Source organism: Chelonia mydas, chromosome 27, assembly GCF_015237465.2.
Source record: "Chelonia mydas isolate rCheMyd1 chromosome 27, rCheMyd1.pri.v2, whole genome shotgun sequence".
Lineage (NCBI taxonomy): Eukaryota > Metazoa > Chordata > Testudines > Cheloniidae > Chelonia > Chelonia mydas.
Window position 1 is genome coordinate 11425576 of NC_057860.1, and position 17354 is coordinate 11442929.

A 17354-nucleotide genomic window follows, 5' to 3' on the forward strand; every position below is an offset into this window, starting at 1 on the left:
AGAGGTCTGTTGTGGTATGTTTGGGGGTGCAGCACCCTTCCACACATGAAGACAAGTTGCCAGCAGGCTTGGTCTTAGGGAAGGGAGATCTCAGCCAACCTGGCTGAGAATGCTGGGAAAGGGACTTGGGATAAGTGGTCTTGCAGGAGGAGGGGGGATGCCTTGTGAGGTAGAAAGCACGTTATGATTTTTGTCTCTGGAGCTATTTGTTTCCAATATTCTTAGCGTCTATCGCCCGAACGACAGGATAAACGTATTCCTGGCATCACTGGGTAGATACCTCCGAGTGCTGGGTGCTAAGCGGGGTGGAGATTCCGAGCTCCACCTTGCAAGCTGGGGTGAACGATGCCTTTGGGAGCAGGGAGTCTGAGAGCTCTGGGCGGGCACAGTGGAACAGGGGCTGGGAGCTCCAGAGGGGTGGCTGGAGGACTCGGAGGTGGGCGTGTGCCTATCACAGACCGGTACGGGGTGAGGAAGGCCTGCGGAGGCCTGGCAGGCAGTGCTTGGGGTGGCAAAGGTTGGTGGAGTCGGGAAGCTGGTACACAGCCTGCACAGACAAGACTTCCCCACGACACGGGCAGGTGCCTCCTGACTCTGGGTACTCCCGGGAAGCGTGACAGCTGGGAACTGAAGCTGGACCTCCTGGGTCCCAGTCCAATGTCCTAACCTCTAGATCACCCTTCCTTTTGGCTCTCACTGGACTGTTTTTTACATACCCTAAGTACATGACCAGCACATCTTAAAACTCAAAACCCCACACCCCATCACCACAACTGCTATGTTTTCAGGGCACATGGAGCATTTTGACAACACGATGACATTTGGTGGCTGTGGGTGGCAATTCTGGGACCTGGAACCAACGCAGAAGCACTGGGATGAGTGGCAGACCTACACTGGATCTGTTTTAATGCCTGGACATGCACGGGACAAGCCCCTCCAAATTGGGATTGACTCTTGCAAGAAAACCACAGGCTCCCACCGCCAGGTGCACCGGTTCCAAGATTCCCTTCATGTGCAGCCCCAAGGAAACAAGCTTGCAACCTGCTCGCCAGCTGAGCATCAAGGACGCAAACCTTTCTGAGACAGGGGAGTTTAATTTCATGTACAATTCTGGGACCACAAGCAAGACAAAGCAAAGTTCACAGCCCCCAGTCAGATTCCTACTTGGACACAGGGGATTAGCCATTCGCTGCTCTCCTAGCCGGCTAGCCCCACTCAGGTGTCAGGATAACGGGTTATGGTACAGGTCAACAAGCCATCTGCACGGACGACACTAAAAAGTATCCCGCTGTCCCGTTGTCTTGGATGTTCCATCCAGAGGGCAGAGCTGTGGACTAGGGGCCAGTATTCCTTCCGCAGCCACGCACTTGGTCCTTCCCTTCTTTCTTCAGTGGCGCAGCGAAGCAAAAGCTGACCCCTGTTCTCAGTGCCCACACAGACCCAGGGCAAGCCTAGGTAGAGCAACATTTCAAACAGGCCCCCAAACAACGAGCCCCAGCACAGTGGCTAGGTCACATTCACCCCATCTTACCGATGGGGGAATTGAGACGAGAAATTGCCTGAAAAGGTCACATGCTAAGTATGACGCAAAGCCAATGCCTGCCCTAGACACTGGGCCTAGATTCCGTGGCTCACAGGCCATGCCCCTGTCACGGAGTGTGGGGGAGTCCAGGCCCTGCACCCCTCTTCCTGGGATTCACTGAGACTCTCAGCCAGCCAGTAAAACAGAAGGTTTATCGGACAACAGGAACACAGTCCAAAACAGAGTTTGTGGGTACAACCAGGACCCCTCAGTCAAGTCCTTCTGGGGGAGCAGGGAGCTTAGACCCCAGCCCTGGGGTTCACTGCGTTCCTCCACCCAGCACCAAACTGACACTAAACCCCCCCCAGCAGGTTCCCTTCTGCAGCCTCTGTTCACATTCCTGGGCAGAGGTGTTACCTCCCCCTCCCCCTCCTGACTCAGGTGACAGGCTCTCAGGTCTCCCACCCCCAGGGCACATTCCCAGGTCAACACTCCCCCCTCCCTGCTGCGTCACATCGTCACACCCCTGACCAAGGACTCAGAACAGGGTAAGATCCCAACCCACAGCCTCCTCTCCAACCTCTCTCCAAGGGTTGGACTCTCCCCCTACTATCTTCCTGCACGGAGGCCTGGCTCCCCCAGCATTTTGCTGGCTTTGTTTGTTGCATCTCCAGTCTTTCCCCACCAGCCACAATCGGGTTTAAAGCCTTGCTTACACTGGGAATGCAGCCGCCAGCGCAAACCCGGCGGACAGACAGACACACCAGCGCACGCACCCACGCAACTTACCCTCCTTCGAACTAGCATGTGCACCACCAGCGTAGAAACTAGGAGTCTGTCCTCACCGCAGCCAGCGGTGCGACTGCAGCACGTGTAGACGGACCCGAAATAGCTCTGAGCTGTCCAAGCCCGCCCGGGACCCTGCGTATGAACTCGAGTGGCTAGCGTCTGCTGCCGCCGCGTCACTGTTATTCGAGCTAGCTACATCCAAGCGAGCTCAGGTCTGTCGACGCTTGCTGCATCTCTGACTGCGGTGTAGACAGACCCAGTATTGACACTAGTGCAGATACAGAAGCGGCTCAAACCCCTGAGGGAGCAAGGTGTGAAGTCCCTGGCCCCACCGAAGTCGACAGCAAAACTCCCAGGGAGACTTCAATAGGGCCAGGGTTTTAGCCAAGGCTTTAGTTAAGATAAATACAACAAACGATGACTGCGTGACTGTCATAAATATAAAGGGAAGGGTAAACCCCTTTAAAATCCCTCCTGGCCAGAGGAAAAATCCTCTCACCTGTAAAGGGTTAAGAAGCTAAAGGTAACCTCGCTGGCACCTGACCAAAATGACCAATGAGGAGACAAAATACTTTCAAAAGCTGGGAGGAGGGAGAGAAACAAAGGGTCTGTGTCTGTCTGTCGGTATGCTGCTTTGCCGGGGATAGAACAGGAATGGAGTCTTAGAACTTTTAGTAAGTAATCTAGCTAGGTATGCGTTAGATTCTGATTTCTTTAAATGGCTGAGAAAAGAATTGTGCTGAATAGAATGACTATTTCTGTCTGTGTGTCTTTTTTGTAACTTAAGGTTTTGCCTAGAGGAATTCTCTATGTTTTGAATCTAATTACCCTGTAAGGTACCTACCATCCTGATTTTACAGGGGTGATTCCTTTACTCCTATTTACTTCTATTTCTATTAAAAGTCTTCTTGTAAGAAAACTGAATGCTTTTTCATTGTTCTCAGATCCAAGGGTTTGGGTCTGTGGTCACCTATGCAAATTGGTGAGGATTTTTACCAAACCTTTCCCAGGAAGTGGGGTGCAAGGGTTGGGAGGATTTTGGGGGGAAAGACGTGTCCAAACTACATTTCCCAGTAAACCCAGTTAGAGTTTGGTGATGGCAGTGAGTATTCCAAGGACAAAAGATAAAATTAATTTGTACCTTGGGGAAGTTTTAACCTAAGCTGGTAAAAGTAAGCTTAGGAGGTTTTCATGCAGGTCCCCACATCTGTACCCTAGAGTTCAGAGTGGGGGAGGAACCTTGACAGTGACGATAGCTGGTGTGTGTCATTTCTGGATCTACCCTTGAAGAGAAATGAGGCAAAGGACAAGAAGCCGCGTGAGGAGGGCTGTAGATCCTACCTCCCCCCCTTGCAGATATTCAGAGGGTGAGATCACAGAGATCCACCCGGTAGAGAGCGTTACCAGGAAGGGGGTGCAGAAAGCGCAGGAGCACTGCGGCATCGAGGCCTGTCTTTTGCCGGCAGACACAGCAGCACGACGTGATGGATTTGGAGACATTATTATTATTTAAAATCCTAGCCCCTGCTCCTGATTGACAAGAGTCTAATGCAGTTTTCACTTAAAAAAAAACCAAAACCCCGTTTAAACTTTTGCTGTAGCTGTCTCTCCACAAAGGAAAACACCCAGAACATTGGAGGCCAACAGACGCCATAGAAATATAATCTATTATTTTGACAGACCCAGCAGGGGTTGCTGCTGAACAGACTCGGGTGAATTTCACTTTCTTCTGATTTTTGTTTTAAACGCTCCCTGCACTGCACATTGCCACAACTGCTTGGCTAAGGGTTCTGCCCCTTCACATGACGCCAACTGGATCGAGAGGTTTCTCTCTCTGTATCCGCCCCTGCCATCGACTTGCCCCCTCCACCCGGGAGGGAGAACGTGGTGGCTTTAGTGGTACAGAAATCAAGGCCCATCCCCATAGGATCCCACATTCCAGGCTCTTCCCCCCCCACATCAACAAGGAACAGGTGCTGGCTTCACATGGCCATAATATCTGACAATACTGTTCTGGGGCACTGGCCCTCAGGCTTCCCACAGAGTGTAGCCAAGAGCAGCAGGGAAGGGTTTAGTGCTGAGCGATTCTGCAATAGTCAGCTGAGAATTTGGGGGTGGGAGAGGGAGGTGGAGGTGAAACATTAAACATTCAACAAGAGGGGCGGGGGGGGGGACGACACTGCCAGCCCTCCTCCCCCCGACATTTACTAACCTGGTGACTTTAAACAAAGGGAACAGAGTCCTGGCTTCTTTCCACCTGCAACTCGATGGAGCCCTGGTTAAGGACAGGAAAGGAGGAAATTCATGAATGAACACGACCCAGAAGGCAAAGTTTGCCAGGGATGGAGGGGTGGAGAGAATAAATGAATAAATCAGGCTAAATGGAGAGAAAACACAAGCGCAGCAGGAGAAAGGATCCGATACGTAAATAAAATCAGTGAATGACGGGAAGGAGAGAACGGCTGGAATTTTACAGTCTTGTGGTCTCAGCTCACCACTGGCTACATGTAACGAGCAGGCAAGGAGCATGGCAAGCATATGCACATACGCACAGTACCTACATGGTACCATTCGCACGCCCAAGCATGGATGGAGAGATCCGTTTACCACTAGTCACACAGACATGACTCGCACGCCTGCCAGCTCCCTCCTGTCCACACCCAGAGAGCACTGCTCCCTCACATACTAAAACACACACGCACACACACACACGTACAAACAGAAGACGAGGGTTCAGAAGGTCTGCCGGTACATCAACAACCAGAGAGTCAGTGGCCTGCTTTGATCCCTTTACACAGCCACAGCAAGGAGTCACCGAGCAGGCCGTGGAACCGAAGACACAGCCAGGCCCTTGGAGGAAAGCCAGGAAACTATAAATGCGGCTGTCTGGTAGTCAGAAGGGAGAGGTGCCTGCCTGGAGACAGAGCTCCCTATACAGTTACCAGAGGGTTGGATCCAGATGACTTCTCTTGGAGTTCCTGCGTTTCAATAACCCCCAGTCACACTGCGCCTCTTCTTCAAAACCTGGAGGATTCGAAGAGAAAATAAACCCAGAACACCGGCTTACAGAAAACCTTTGTTGCTGGACCAGATGGCCCACTCTACCTCTGTGTGTGTGTGTGTGTGTGTGTGTGTGTGTCTGCGCACAAGCGTTTTTGGGTGTGGGTGTGCATACACACATATATATTGGGGGAGCAGGGTTAGGAAAACACAGAACTCTCCATAGATAAAGAATAAACACCTTTAAAAACTAGGGGCCAGACCCTCACCTGGCACAGCTGGTATGGCTCCACTGAAATCAACAAGGCTACGCTGATTTACACCAGTGGAGGATCTGGCCTCAGGCCTTTTTTTTTTTTTTTTTGGCAGTGGGAATCATTGAACCCCCAATTCTGTGGTTATGGCCACACGCCCTGCCTTACAGAGAGGCACCAGGGGCCAAGTGGATTCAGATCCATTATTAACCCCAGAGCACAGTGGTGAGCAAAAGAAGAACCTGACTGAGAGAAAAACTCCCGGCTATGAGCACGGTCCTACGCCCTGACTGCCACATCCCCGGAGGGGAGTCTACAAATAAGCCACTGTCATAAAACATACCAGACAATCCCCCTCTCCCTCAAGGCCTGGACAAGCTCCGTAATAAATCCTCCAGCTTCCTCTCCCTTGGCTTCCTGATCAGTCCAAGGCTGGACAGGTCTCTTTCGAAGGTCCTTCTCCAGCAGAGAACTCGCAGTACAGTGATGCTCTGAGAATCCCCCCAGAGGTGACCCAGAATGCACGGACCATGGAGATGCCCGAGTTGGAGCTGGGACACAGCTGAGCCTGAATTAGCCGCCATAAACTGTTGCTCACAGAAGGCTCAGTCTGCCTTCCCCACCATGGAGTTCGCTGTCTGCCGTGGTGCGCGTAGGGGGGACGACGCGCATTTCAGGGCAGGTGGCGATAAACCCGCCGGGTTCGCACACCTCCATCCTGCCACATGCAGACGCCCGGGTCCTGCCACATGCCGAGCCGGGCATCGTTATCGTTACGGCACATCCCACGGCATCGCCACCACCGGGAGCCGTCATGCCACAGGCCCCACCCTGCCGGACAAACTCTGCCTGTGGCTCCCGGCAACCACCAGCAATCGCGGCCTTCGGGTTGGTTTTCTGATCCTCGTATCGTTCCGAGCTGGGCTATCCCTGACGTGATTGTTACGAGCAAATGAAACCCCAGCACCAAGCAGGCTCTTCTTTAAACTCTGGGTGGCTGTATTTAGCGGTGGGCGCACACTCCCCCTCTCCACCTGAGCTGGAAACATGGCACGGGAGGGTTAAAGGTCTCGCCCCCCAGCTTCCTGATGGGCCTACGGACTAAAAAGCCTTTTGACCGGGATGCTTCTGAGTACAAGCTGTGCCAGGCGCATGGGACACATGGCCCCAGACCTCCCTTTGATCCTTTGTGTTTAGGGACTGGGGCTGTTGTTTTCTTCTCCCTTCTGCGAGCTTCAAGGCTGTGTGGCTTGGGGGCGAGGGAGGGGGGGAGGCCTCGGCTCTCACAAGAGCCTCATTCTTTAAGGGCTGGCAGCGGCATTGGGCTGGGGGGGAGGGAGCTGCACCCGGCTCCAGCTCTGCTCTCCTCATGCATCTCTGCTGTTGCTGCTTGACATTCTCTTCTCTCCCCCCCTCCACGGCCCCCCCTTTGATCCCCGCTGTCCTCGCAGGGGCATCAGTCTTTCCATCACTGCCTTTCTGGGTCATGGCGCTGTGGGTTCACACAAGTGGCAAAGCAGGCCAGGGCCTTCTCCAGGAGTCCCCTCCCTCCCACCAGGGATGGTGTAACTAGGCCAATGAATACAGCCTGGGGAATGTGATAAACCCCCTTTACCAGGACAACATAAATCAATTGATCCGTGGCACCGAGTGAGACCCGATCTACACCGCAACCTGAACCAAGCTGGTCACCATAATGGCATATGTTACAGTGGCAGCATGGCCCAGTCGGCAGGGAGTTGGAGTGGGACTAGCTAGGCACTAATCCCCCCTCTGCCACTGACCTGCTGCATGACCTTGGGCAAGTCACTTCCATTCTCCGTGCCCCCATTTCTCCTCCCATCCTTCATGGCCCTTGTCCATTGGGGCATCGCACAGCACCTAGCAAAACGCCCTGGTCTCAGCTGGGACCTCGAGGTGTTAATGTAACACACATAACCACAAAGGTGCTAGTGTACAGTTCAGATTGCTCTAGTGTGACCGGGCTAATGCCTCGGCAGACCGGGAGTGCCAAGGCTCGGTCCAGGTTCTAAGGCCAAAACATTCCAACTTGGGTCCCTGCTGGTCGGTACCTAAATAAAAGCAGCCGGATTTTTCTGAAAGGTGCCAAGTGCCTGGGGATTTCAGCTGAAGTTGTGGGCACTCATTACCCCTGCAAAAACTGAAGCCGTTTTGGTCAATAACACCCAGAGTTTCCTCACTCTTCCTCCCTGGGCCAGAGGCGAGTGGCAAGGAGGGCAGGGTGGGACTCTGGCTCCAAATCAGCAACTAATAAGTCCATCCTGATTCAGCAAGGTACTTCAGCCCATGCTTCACTTTAAGCATGCACAAGTCCCATTATGGGGTGTCCATGCTAGGAAAAGGGGTATGTTCTTAGCATGTGCTAGTTAATACATGGGAACCAACATGGGGTAAAATCTTAGTGAAAACAAGGCAGCTTGTAGTTTTAACCCGTTAGCAGGTCCAGGTACACTCTAGGCTCTCCCGTAGCCTTTACCTTGACCTGTGTGAAAGCTACAAACTGCCTTGTCCTCACTAAGGTTTGACTTCAGGTTAGTTACCAGCTGTTAGATAAAACAAAGTAAGAAGACAAGGCCATGGATTTCAATAGGACTTAAGCAGGTGGATGAGGAAAGATTGAAAAATCCACATCACTTTCTTTAATTTCCCTTCTCCCATGCAGATCCAGTGGAAAGGAAACAGAGAGAACATGCGAGTGAGAGAAAGGAGGAGGCATGTGGGGGGAGACATTGCTAGCTTTCTTCACCCCGTGGAGACCTCGGGAACCATTAAAAACCTCTCTGAGACATGCATGTGCTTAAGTGCTTTGCTGAAGCAGGCAAAGGCAGAGTTGAAGCTAAATTGTGTTAGCTGTGGGTTGTTGCTGGAATTTTCATTCTTGGGGTGAGGGCGATGGGGTTAATTCGTTCTTGTAATTTTTCGAGCACAATGTCAAGGGCGGTCAGACCTTGGCCGATCACTGGTAAGTAGAGGGTAGTAACTGGAACAGATAAGCATGGAGGTGCCTAATTTTCACGCAGCCAAATTTCAAACCGTGGGTCTTTTCTACCCTACAGCTTTTTCACCATTTTTATAACGGGGTCCTGCCCAGATGAGGCTGTGGCCCCAGCATAGGTGAGACCTCGCTGAGTCACACTAGGAATTGGGAGAATCCGGGCTCACGAATGGATTTTGCAAAGTAGCGTGTAAACAAACAAAACACAACGGGGAAAAAAACCCCAACCAGACAATGGGAATGCCTCCCTCAGCGTACCCTGCTCATTTTTGTAGTTTGGGTTTAATTATTTACGGGATAATGTGCTAGGAGAACAGTTGTCGTTGTCGTAGTTACTACAATAGCACTTGGGCCCAGATCCTCAAAGGTCTTTACTTTAATGCCCACCACTGAGATCAGGGCCCTGCTGCACTGCGGGATGTACATGCACAAAGAGACACACCCTGCCCCAAAGAGCTTACAGTCCAAACACACTCGACCAACAAAGGGTGGGAGGAAAGAACAATCAATACCCCCATTTCACAGATGGGAAACTGAGGCACCAAGAGATGAAGGGACTTGCTCGAGGTCACACATGGAGTGGGTGGCAGAGTGGGAAATTGGACTCAGCGCTCCTAAGCCCGTCCTGTGCCCTAACCACAAAACCGTCCTTTCTCTCCCTGACTTTGCCGCAAGAATGGAGTAATCCAGCCCTGCCTCTGCTAATAAACTGTTACGGATCTGTGCTGGCATGGGGACTCACCATTGTGTGCAGGTTCTACAAGTGTGTGTGTTGTGGGGGGATGGGGGATGAGCTCTTTCTGGTTCAGAAGAGGAGTGAAGAATGTCAAAGAGACTCCTTCCCATGACCTGCGGTCTCCTACTCACTTCTTAGGCTTTGCTTGGCTGGGGAGGGGAAAGGAGAGACGGGTCCAGGAATTTCCCGTTTGCAGTAATGTCACCGTGCCCTGCTATTGTATCTTTCAGCCAAGGGTCTCAAAGAGCAGTGCGGTCAAAAAGGTACCAAACTGGAGTCAGAACTCCTGGGTTCCAGGCTCAGCTCTGCCACTGAGCGACTAGGTGCAAGTCACTTCCCTGCCCTGTGCCTTGGTTTCCCCACCGGTGCCATGGAAATAATGCTGATTCCCCTTCTCAAAGGGCTTGGACCCAAAAGGAAGAGGGCTAATTATTGTGAATAAAGTGTCACACCCCTCCCTGAGTTATCCCTGCTTGAGAAATGGACGCACGAAGAGGCCATGTGACTCGCCCAGGGTCATTCAGCGATACAATGGCATCAACGAACTCAGGAGTCCTGGCTCCTCCCTCCTCCTACGGGCCCTGATTCAGCAAAGCACTCAAGCACACGTTTGCCTTTAAGCAGGGGTGCAGCAGTCCCATGGAAAGGCTCTGCTGGATCACGGCCCCACTTGCTGGGCTGGGTTTCTGCCGGAGGGAGTCACCATTCTGCAAAACTCCCCTCCACCACGACTGCCACGGGGTTGCGGCCCCGAGCCGAGGCAGCTGGGCTATGCTTTGCCTTCAGGCCTCACCATCAACCCCACCCCAAGGTGCAGGCCCACAGACAATCACAAAGCAAATGTCAGGAATTTCTATTTACCCAAATACACACCAGAAGGCTGAGCTGAGCTCTGGACTGCACCCAGCCCCACCGAGCCACAAAGCAAGGTCTGGGTCTGACCGGGGTGTGGCAGGAGGGAAATGGAAACAACACAAGGAGCCACGGGGCCTAGGCAAGCTCCCCATTTTCATGGCCCCTGCAATCCTGTGCTCACCTTAGGGAGAGGTGAGCCCCCAGCAGCAAACAGCGCACAGTCCTGGACCTGCAAGGGCTAATGCCAGGGACAATGGGCACGTGAGTCATCGGGGCTGGGGGGAGCACGTCCAGTGGGGCAGCATCTGGGAGTTGCTCTTCTTCATTCCTCCAGAGAAAGGAGAGATGTGAGAGGAGTGGGGGGGACTCTCCTTTGCAGTGTCCTTGAGTGTCCTTTAGAGGCTTTGCTTTTCACGCAGTGCAGCGGATGAAGAAAGATTGAAAAATCCCAAATTGTTCTCTTCTCTGATTTCCCCACCCCCAACCCCAAACAGATCCAGTGGAAAGGGAATGGAGAGAGAGCGCAAGCGAGCAGAAGGAGGGGGGCATGCGGGGGGAGCAATCGCTAGCTGTCTTCACCCTGTGGAGACCTCGGGAACCATTAAAAGCCTCTTGGAAGGAAATCAGCACCGCGGCAGCAAGGCACCGGGAGAGAAACACTCTGACTCTGAACCCGCCACCAGCGCTCCTGAGACGGCTGCTGCAGGTGCTTCGTGGCTGCACCGGGAAGGGGGCATGGAGAGCCAACTGCCCCCCGCCCCCCGGAAGGGCTCCGGTCAGGGAACATCGCATGGGCCCCCTCACGCCCTTGTGCAACAAGAGCACGGATTGCAGGCCCAGGGCTAGAGCCCTGCCAAATCCATGTTGGTCAATTTCATGGTCATAGGATTTTAAAAATAATAAATTTCATGATTTCAACGTGAAATTGAAATGTGAAATTTCACAGTGTTGTAATTGATGGGGTCCTGACCCAGGGAGGAATTGTGGGGAGGGAGGGGGGCGTAAGGTGATTGTAGGGGGGGTTGCGGTACTGCTACCCTTACTTCTGCGCCGCGGCTGGCAGGACGCTGCCTTCCGAGCTGGGCGCCCGGCCAACAGCCGCCGGTCTCCGGCCGCCCGGCTCTGACGGCAGCGCAGAAGTAAGGGTGGCAATTCCATGACACCCCCAAAAATAACCTTGTGATGCACCCCCCCGTAACTCCCTTTTGGGTCAGGACCCCCAGTTTGAGAAACGCTGGCCTCCCCCGTGAAATCTGTATCGTATAGGGTAAAAGCACACACAAGACCAGATTTCATGGTCCGTGACGCTTTTTTCATGGCCGTGAATTTGGTAGGGCCCTACCCATGGCGTTATCCCTGCCTGTGTCACAGGGACCTAGGGCTGCCCCCACAGCCCTTCCCCTACCCCAATGCACGCATGGAAGTTGAATGACTCACCGCAGAAGAGACAGCATCATGATTCAAGGGGCGGTGAAAGGGGGTTCTAGGTACAAATGCGGGGGGACAACCAGGGGTGCAATGGCTGTGCCTTTCTGGCTACCACCCCTGCCAGCTAGGCAGGGCACTGGCCTTTGATCTCAAGTGGCTTCTCTTCCCCTAAAGGGCATGTTCTTTGTGATGTCGTCATGCAGAATGACGCTGGGGGACGCAACAGCCCCCCCTTCCCAGCTTTAACCTCCAGTTCAGCCCCATTCCCATCCCCGTTCCCTGCAGCCATTCTGGCAGCAAGCCAGGAACCGTAGCCGGCTAGGGAGGGAAACCAGCCCCCTGCCGGAGCCCTTTACATTCCCCAAGTGGTGAAAACCAGGGGGCATGGGCTGCCCTTGTGGGGATGCTGCCAGGATCATCTGTGGGCAGAGAGCACCCAAACCCCACCATCCCGCCCCCATTTAGCGGGTAGTGGGGGATGCCCCTGCTGGCACAGGGAGGCAGGGCTGGGAAGCAGGCTGACAGGCCCAGGAGCCGGCAGACGCTCTGTTTGGTCTGGGCAATGTGGTTTTAATGAGCCATATAATGCTTTTCAAATTATGCTGGAATCATTAATTTCCCCGAAATGAGACAGATTCCCTCAGTCCTGAGGCACTGCCGGTGTCGCCTCCTGTGCGCACGAGCTCTCCGAGCGTGGGTCTCTCTCTCGGCTCCTCGGCTCCACGACCGTGGCAGGGCTATTTCGCACGGCTCGGCGCTCCGAGTGGCCTTTGCACAAGCGGGCGCGCACCCCCTACCCCCCGTTCTTTAAATCAAAGGGCAGCTGGGAAGCAGCACCAGAGCCATAAAGCAAAGGGCGCTTCACATTAGAGGGTCAGCAGCAGCGATGGCAGGATTCACGTGGCTTCGCTGGGCTAGGGGATGGAGCTGAATATAAACGACCAGGAGCGCCCAAGGCCGAGAGCAAGGAAGAGAGATTGCAGCGGGAGAACCGGGCACCGGCGGGACTGGGAACTTGCACTGCCCCAGTTTGGTAACTAGCTCTAGGATTGCGGGGGTGGGGGAGCTTTCTAAAGTCTCTGTGACCCCTCCCCTAAGGTCCATCAATGGCTATTAGCCAGGATGGGCAGGGATAGTATGTCCCTAGCCTCTGTTTGCCAGAGGCTGGGAATGGGCGACAGGGGATGGATCACTGGATGATTCCCTGGTCTGTTCATTCCCTCTGGGGCACCTGGCACTGGCCATTGTCGGCAGACAGGATACTGGGCTTGATGGACCTTTGGTCTGACCTAGTGGGGCCGTTCTTATGTTCACACCGCCCTAGAGAATCTTTCCTAGGTATGATACTAAGCGGGGCTATGTCACAGCAGCATGAGCTATGTATATCCCCTCTCGAGCCCAGTGTACCCCCACGTCGGGATGGCAAGGGGAGGGCAGCGTAAGGCTATTTAGGGCAGGCGCTCTAGGAGAACTCTCCCCCAACTCCCACCTGGCCTCTGTTCTGTCTGCCTGGATGCTGGGAGCCAGGCTTGTGCATGCGAAGCTCGAACCGGGGCACTAAAAATCAGTGTGTGGACGTTGCGGCTGGGACGGGGGCGGGCTAATCACCCGAGCTCAACCCTAGGGGCTCAGTGGCTTCCTTGGCGAGAGAAGTAAGCTCCTGGGGCCATCGAAAACCCAGACTGTGGCTGTGCCCAGCACCGCCCTAGTGTGTCAGCCCCGCTCCCAGCGTTCTCCATGGGACTAGAGAATGGGGATGCTGGGGAGGGGGGGAATCTGCATGTGAACAATCAGCCTCTACAAATTCCAGGTATTATTCCCCCCTCCTCATCTAAGGCATTTACAGCCCTTGGTTTGAACAGGGACAATCCCAGCAGCGTCTGGTGGGCAGTGTGGCCCTGCAGGTCTCATGGGGAAGGCTCAGCCCAAATTCCAGGTGAAGCTTCACTGATCCCCCCCCGCACGCACGCGCACACACACACACTGCCCCGCTCTCACTGCACAGTAGCCGTTAATTCCTCCCCCTCTCTCCAAAAAAAGGCCGGCTGCAGATCGGGCTCCCAGCAGAGCCCCGACCTCCGCCTTTACTCGGGAACCTGAACAGCCCTTGCTGATCCCAGCCCTTGGGGGACAGGAGTCAAGCTGCAGACGCAGACCCGAGTCAGGAGGTGTGTGGAGTGCAGTAGGGATGCGTCAGCACAGCTGAGACACCCGGGTCCAGCCGCTGTACCCTCCGGTTCATCCTGCAGTGGGGACGCTCCACCATGGGCTTGGAAACACCGAGTCTGCGAGCCCGGGTCCCGCAGACCTGGGTTTACAATGCAACGTCGACGCACCCACGAGCACTCAGTGCGACGCGTAACACCCCTCGCACCTGCCTCCCCTCGTGGTTGCAGTGCAACGCAGCCACCTCGCACCATGGGGCAGGACCAAGGTCTCAGTGCAGCCGTCACTCGGCTGCGTCTGCTAGCCGTGGGAGGGGGGTTGACCCATAAGTGCAGGGAGACGGACACCACAACCCACTAGCTCTCTCTTCCTGCTCTGACTGCAGTCCTGCTCCATTTCCTGCTCCTTGCTGACCCCCTCTCTGCATTGCTGACTCATCCAAGCTGCTTCTGCCTCACCGGAGGCTCTTTCCCCCTGGCCTGCCCTCCCCTCCCCTGAACACACCACCGGCCTTGCGGCCTGAGGTTGCCTGCACTGCACACACTCTCCATCCCTGCTGCGATGCCACAAACAGGAGGTCGCCAGGTGCTGGGGATGCTCAGCAGGGGAGATGTCTGAACTGAAGGCGAAGATGAAAACAGACAGGGAATGCCAGAAAGCAAAACGGTCCTAATCGCCCCAGCGGTGCCTTGGAAAGGGTCCCGCCGTCTGAAACCCTCTTGCGGACACTGCTGCAGGCGACCGGCACATGCAGGGGACAAGAGGAGACGAGCCTGCCGGGTAGATGGCCAAGAACCAGCGTTTGCTGTTCAGTGACACAGTAGTGGGGTGGGGGCGGGGTAGAATCTGATTTTCCAATACGCTTCTTCCCATTACTGCGTGGGGGGACAAAGAGGAGCAAAATCAGACCCGTCTCTGTCCCACCGCAGAGCAGAATCAGCAGGAGAATCAAGGTTCTTTAGACATGACGCCAAAGCAAGACAGGCAACTTATTCATTTATATATAATACAATAGCACCCACTAAGACCCGTCTACACTAGGATTTTACATCGGTATAGCTACACCTCTCAGGGGTGTGAAAAACCCACACTCCTGACAGACCTAACACCCAATGTACACAGCGCCAGGTCAAAGGGGAGGTCAATTACCTATGCCGACAGGAGAACTCCTCCCGTTGGAGTAGGTAGCGTCCACACTGAAGTGCTGCAGCATTTTAAGTGTAGAGAAACCCTAAGATCAGGACCTCATTGTGTGGGGGACTGCATGTATAGAGTGAGAGACAGTCCCCACCCTGAAGAGTTTCGAGTCTAAGACGACCAAGCAGGGGGCGGGGCTCGTGGACTCGGTGTTTCACACCTGTGTTTGAGCATCCACACTGGACTATAAACCTGGGTTTACAAATGCTGGACCCGGGTCTCCAGCTGTGCTAACACGTCCACACTACTCTATTCATGCATGGTAGGGAGGAGGTAGAAAGGAGAAAGCTGCCGCCAACGGCAGGGGAGGACATCCAGAGTCAGAAGCGGCTGGACCGGCTCCTGAAACAGCAGGAGGAGCTCCCATGCCTGAAACCCCCCACCCCCAGCCCTACAAGGAGTGCAGCAAACTCCCAGGGAGAGCCGGATTTGGCGACCCGGCCAGAAGAACTCCTGTAAATCTGCTGCGTAGGCCCCTCCTGAATGCAGGGGCTATCGCTGGCCCTTTTTCCCTTTGGAGCCGGCCCCGGGAAGAGTTTATTCTCAGTTTCATTGGAACGTTGGTTTCCTTTTTGGTTCTCCCCTTGTAAAGAAATAGAAGAAGGCCTAGAAAGGACAGCGTTCACCTGCAAGGATGAGAGAAGGGGCCCTGAGGGGGTTCCACCCAGTGTTTATAACTGGGCATGTCCAGGGGCTCCCACCAGGTCAGCAAAACACCCAAGGGAGACCCGTTTACATCCCCACTACACAAATGAGAAAATTCAAGGCACAGAAGGATTAAGTGACTGGCCCAAGGTCACAGAGAGAGATCTTCCAGGCTCTAGTACGGTGCCTTCATGACAAGACCAGCCTGGCTCTCTCCCTCAATCCGCCCCACTCCCACAGCACTTCCTAGGACATAGTTTCACAGTGTCAGAGTTTAAGGCTAGAAGGGAGCAGTAGCTCTAGTCTGACCTGTACATCACAGGCCATTACATTTCACCCAGATTCCCCCCCATCTGAAACCCAATGACTTTGACTAAAACATTCCAGCTCTCCGGAGACTAAACTGTTCTGTGCCGCAGGCAGAGAACAGGGAAGACCAAGGTTACGTCTACACTGCAGCCGGATTCCCAGTGTGGCCAGACAGACTCGCACTAGCTCTGCGCGGACATGGTGGTCCCGGCAGCAGCTCAGGTTAGCTGCCGGAGTCCAAGCCTGCCCGAGCCCCTGGGTCCGAGCTCGGGCTGCTAGCCTGAACCATGGCCAGCGCTGCACTGTCCACGCTGCTAGTTCTACTCTCGGCCTCCCTGTGCTGAAAATCACGCCTCCCCGCTGCATTCTCGACGTGCCACCAACATGTGAGGCCACTGCAGTGGCAGGGAGTTGATTAGGCAAGAGATGCCCAAATGATCCCAGCTTGTCCTTTTCTCCTAACAGGCCGGGCAGCCTGAAGAACCGTCTCCGTGCTGTGGAAACCAGACTCAGACCAAAGGAAAACACTGGCGCAATCGCCGTGTCCGGCACTTACAATGCTGGGCCACCCTCGCAGCATTAACCAGCACCGCCCCATGGGAGCTCTTGGCTAAATTCCTAATCCTAGCGCCTCATTCTCTGGGCCAGCAGGCTGTGGTCGTGCCCTGGAGAGCTCTGCTTCCTGAGCAAAGGAAATGCTGAACGCAGAACAGGAGCAGCGATCCCTAAGGGTGACGGGTGGGGTGGAGAACCCCTCTTGGTTCTCCTGGACCAGGATATCGGCTGCACGGTGCGGGGTTGGGGATGGCAAAGGTCTCCCTGAAGGTCAATGGGGAGTTTTGCCTGCATAAGGGCAGAATCGAAACTAGCCATCCCCTCTTCTGCCAGCCAGTGAACTTCCCCACAGCAACCAGCATGGACGGTTTTCCTTGGAGAAGTCGGCATTCCCCAGCCGCCTGCCTCTCTTGCCGAGAAGAGACACTGATCACAAGGGAAGCAAAGCTTCGCACGCAGTCAGCTGGTTTCTCTCCTTCCCGGAAAACAACCATTAAAGACTTAACAGGAAACATTCAAAGGCAGAGCACGGTGCTTAGCAATGGCCACTGGAGCATGTTGGGTTGCCACTGAGAGGGGATTTCCTCCGAGCTTCACCTCGCTGGTCGTGCATCCACCCTCCCATTTCATGAGAACACCGTGCTTTGAGCTTCCACAGGGGCCTTTTATTTTAGGATCTCCAAGTGCTTTATAAACTCACGCACATACCCCGCTGGGAGTTAGACGCCATCCTCCCTGTTTTACAGATGGGTAAACTGAGGCACAGAAAGATTAAGCGACTTGCCTAAAAGTCAGTGTCAGGAAGAGAATCTAGGTCTAACCTAGCCCAGTCCTCTAGGTCTAACCTAGCCGAGCCCTCTATGGTCGCCTCCAACACACTCA

At 54.4% G+C, this 17354-nt stretch overlaps 1 protein-coding gene across 9 annotated transcripts in view; it reads right to left on the reverse strand.

Annotated features, from left to right (window-relative positions):
- The window catches only part of SRCIN1 (SRC kinase signaling inhibitor 1), a 180072-nt gene that overhangs the window by 150710 nt on the left and 12008 nt on the right, over positions 1–17354 (reverse strand). Inside the window, exon 2 of one of the 9 annotated variants that reach the window (XM_037887094.2) lies at positions 4524–4586. The exons of the other annotated variants lie outside the window; for them this stretch is intronic. The gene's annotated coding sequence lies outside the window, so the exon portion shown is untranslated. The remainder of the gene's footprint in view (positions 1–4523; positions 4587–17354) is intronic. 9 annotated transcript variants of the gene reach the window in all.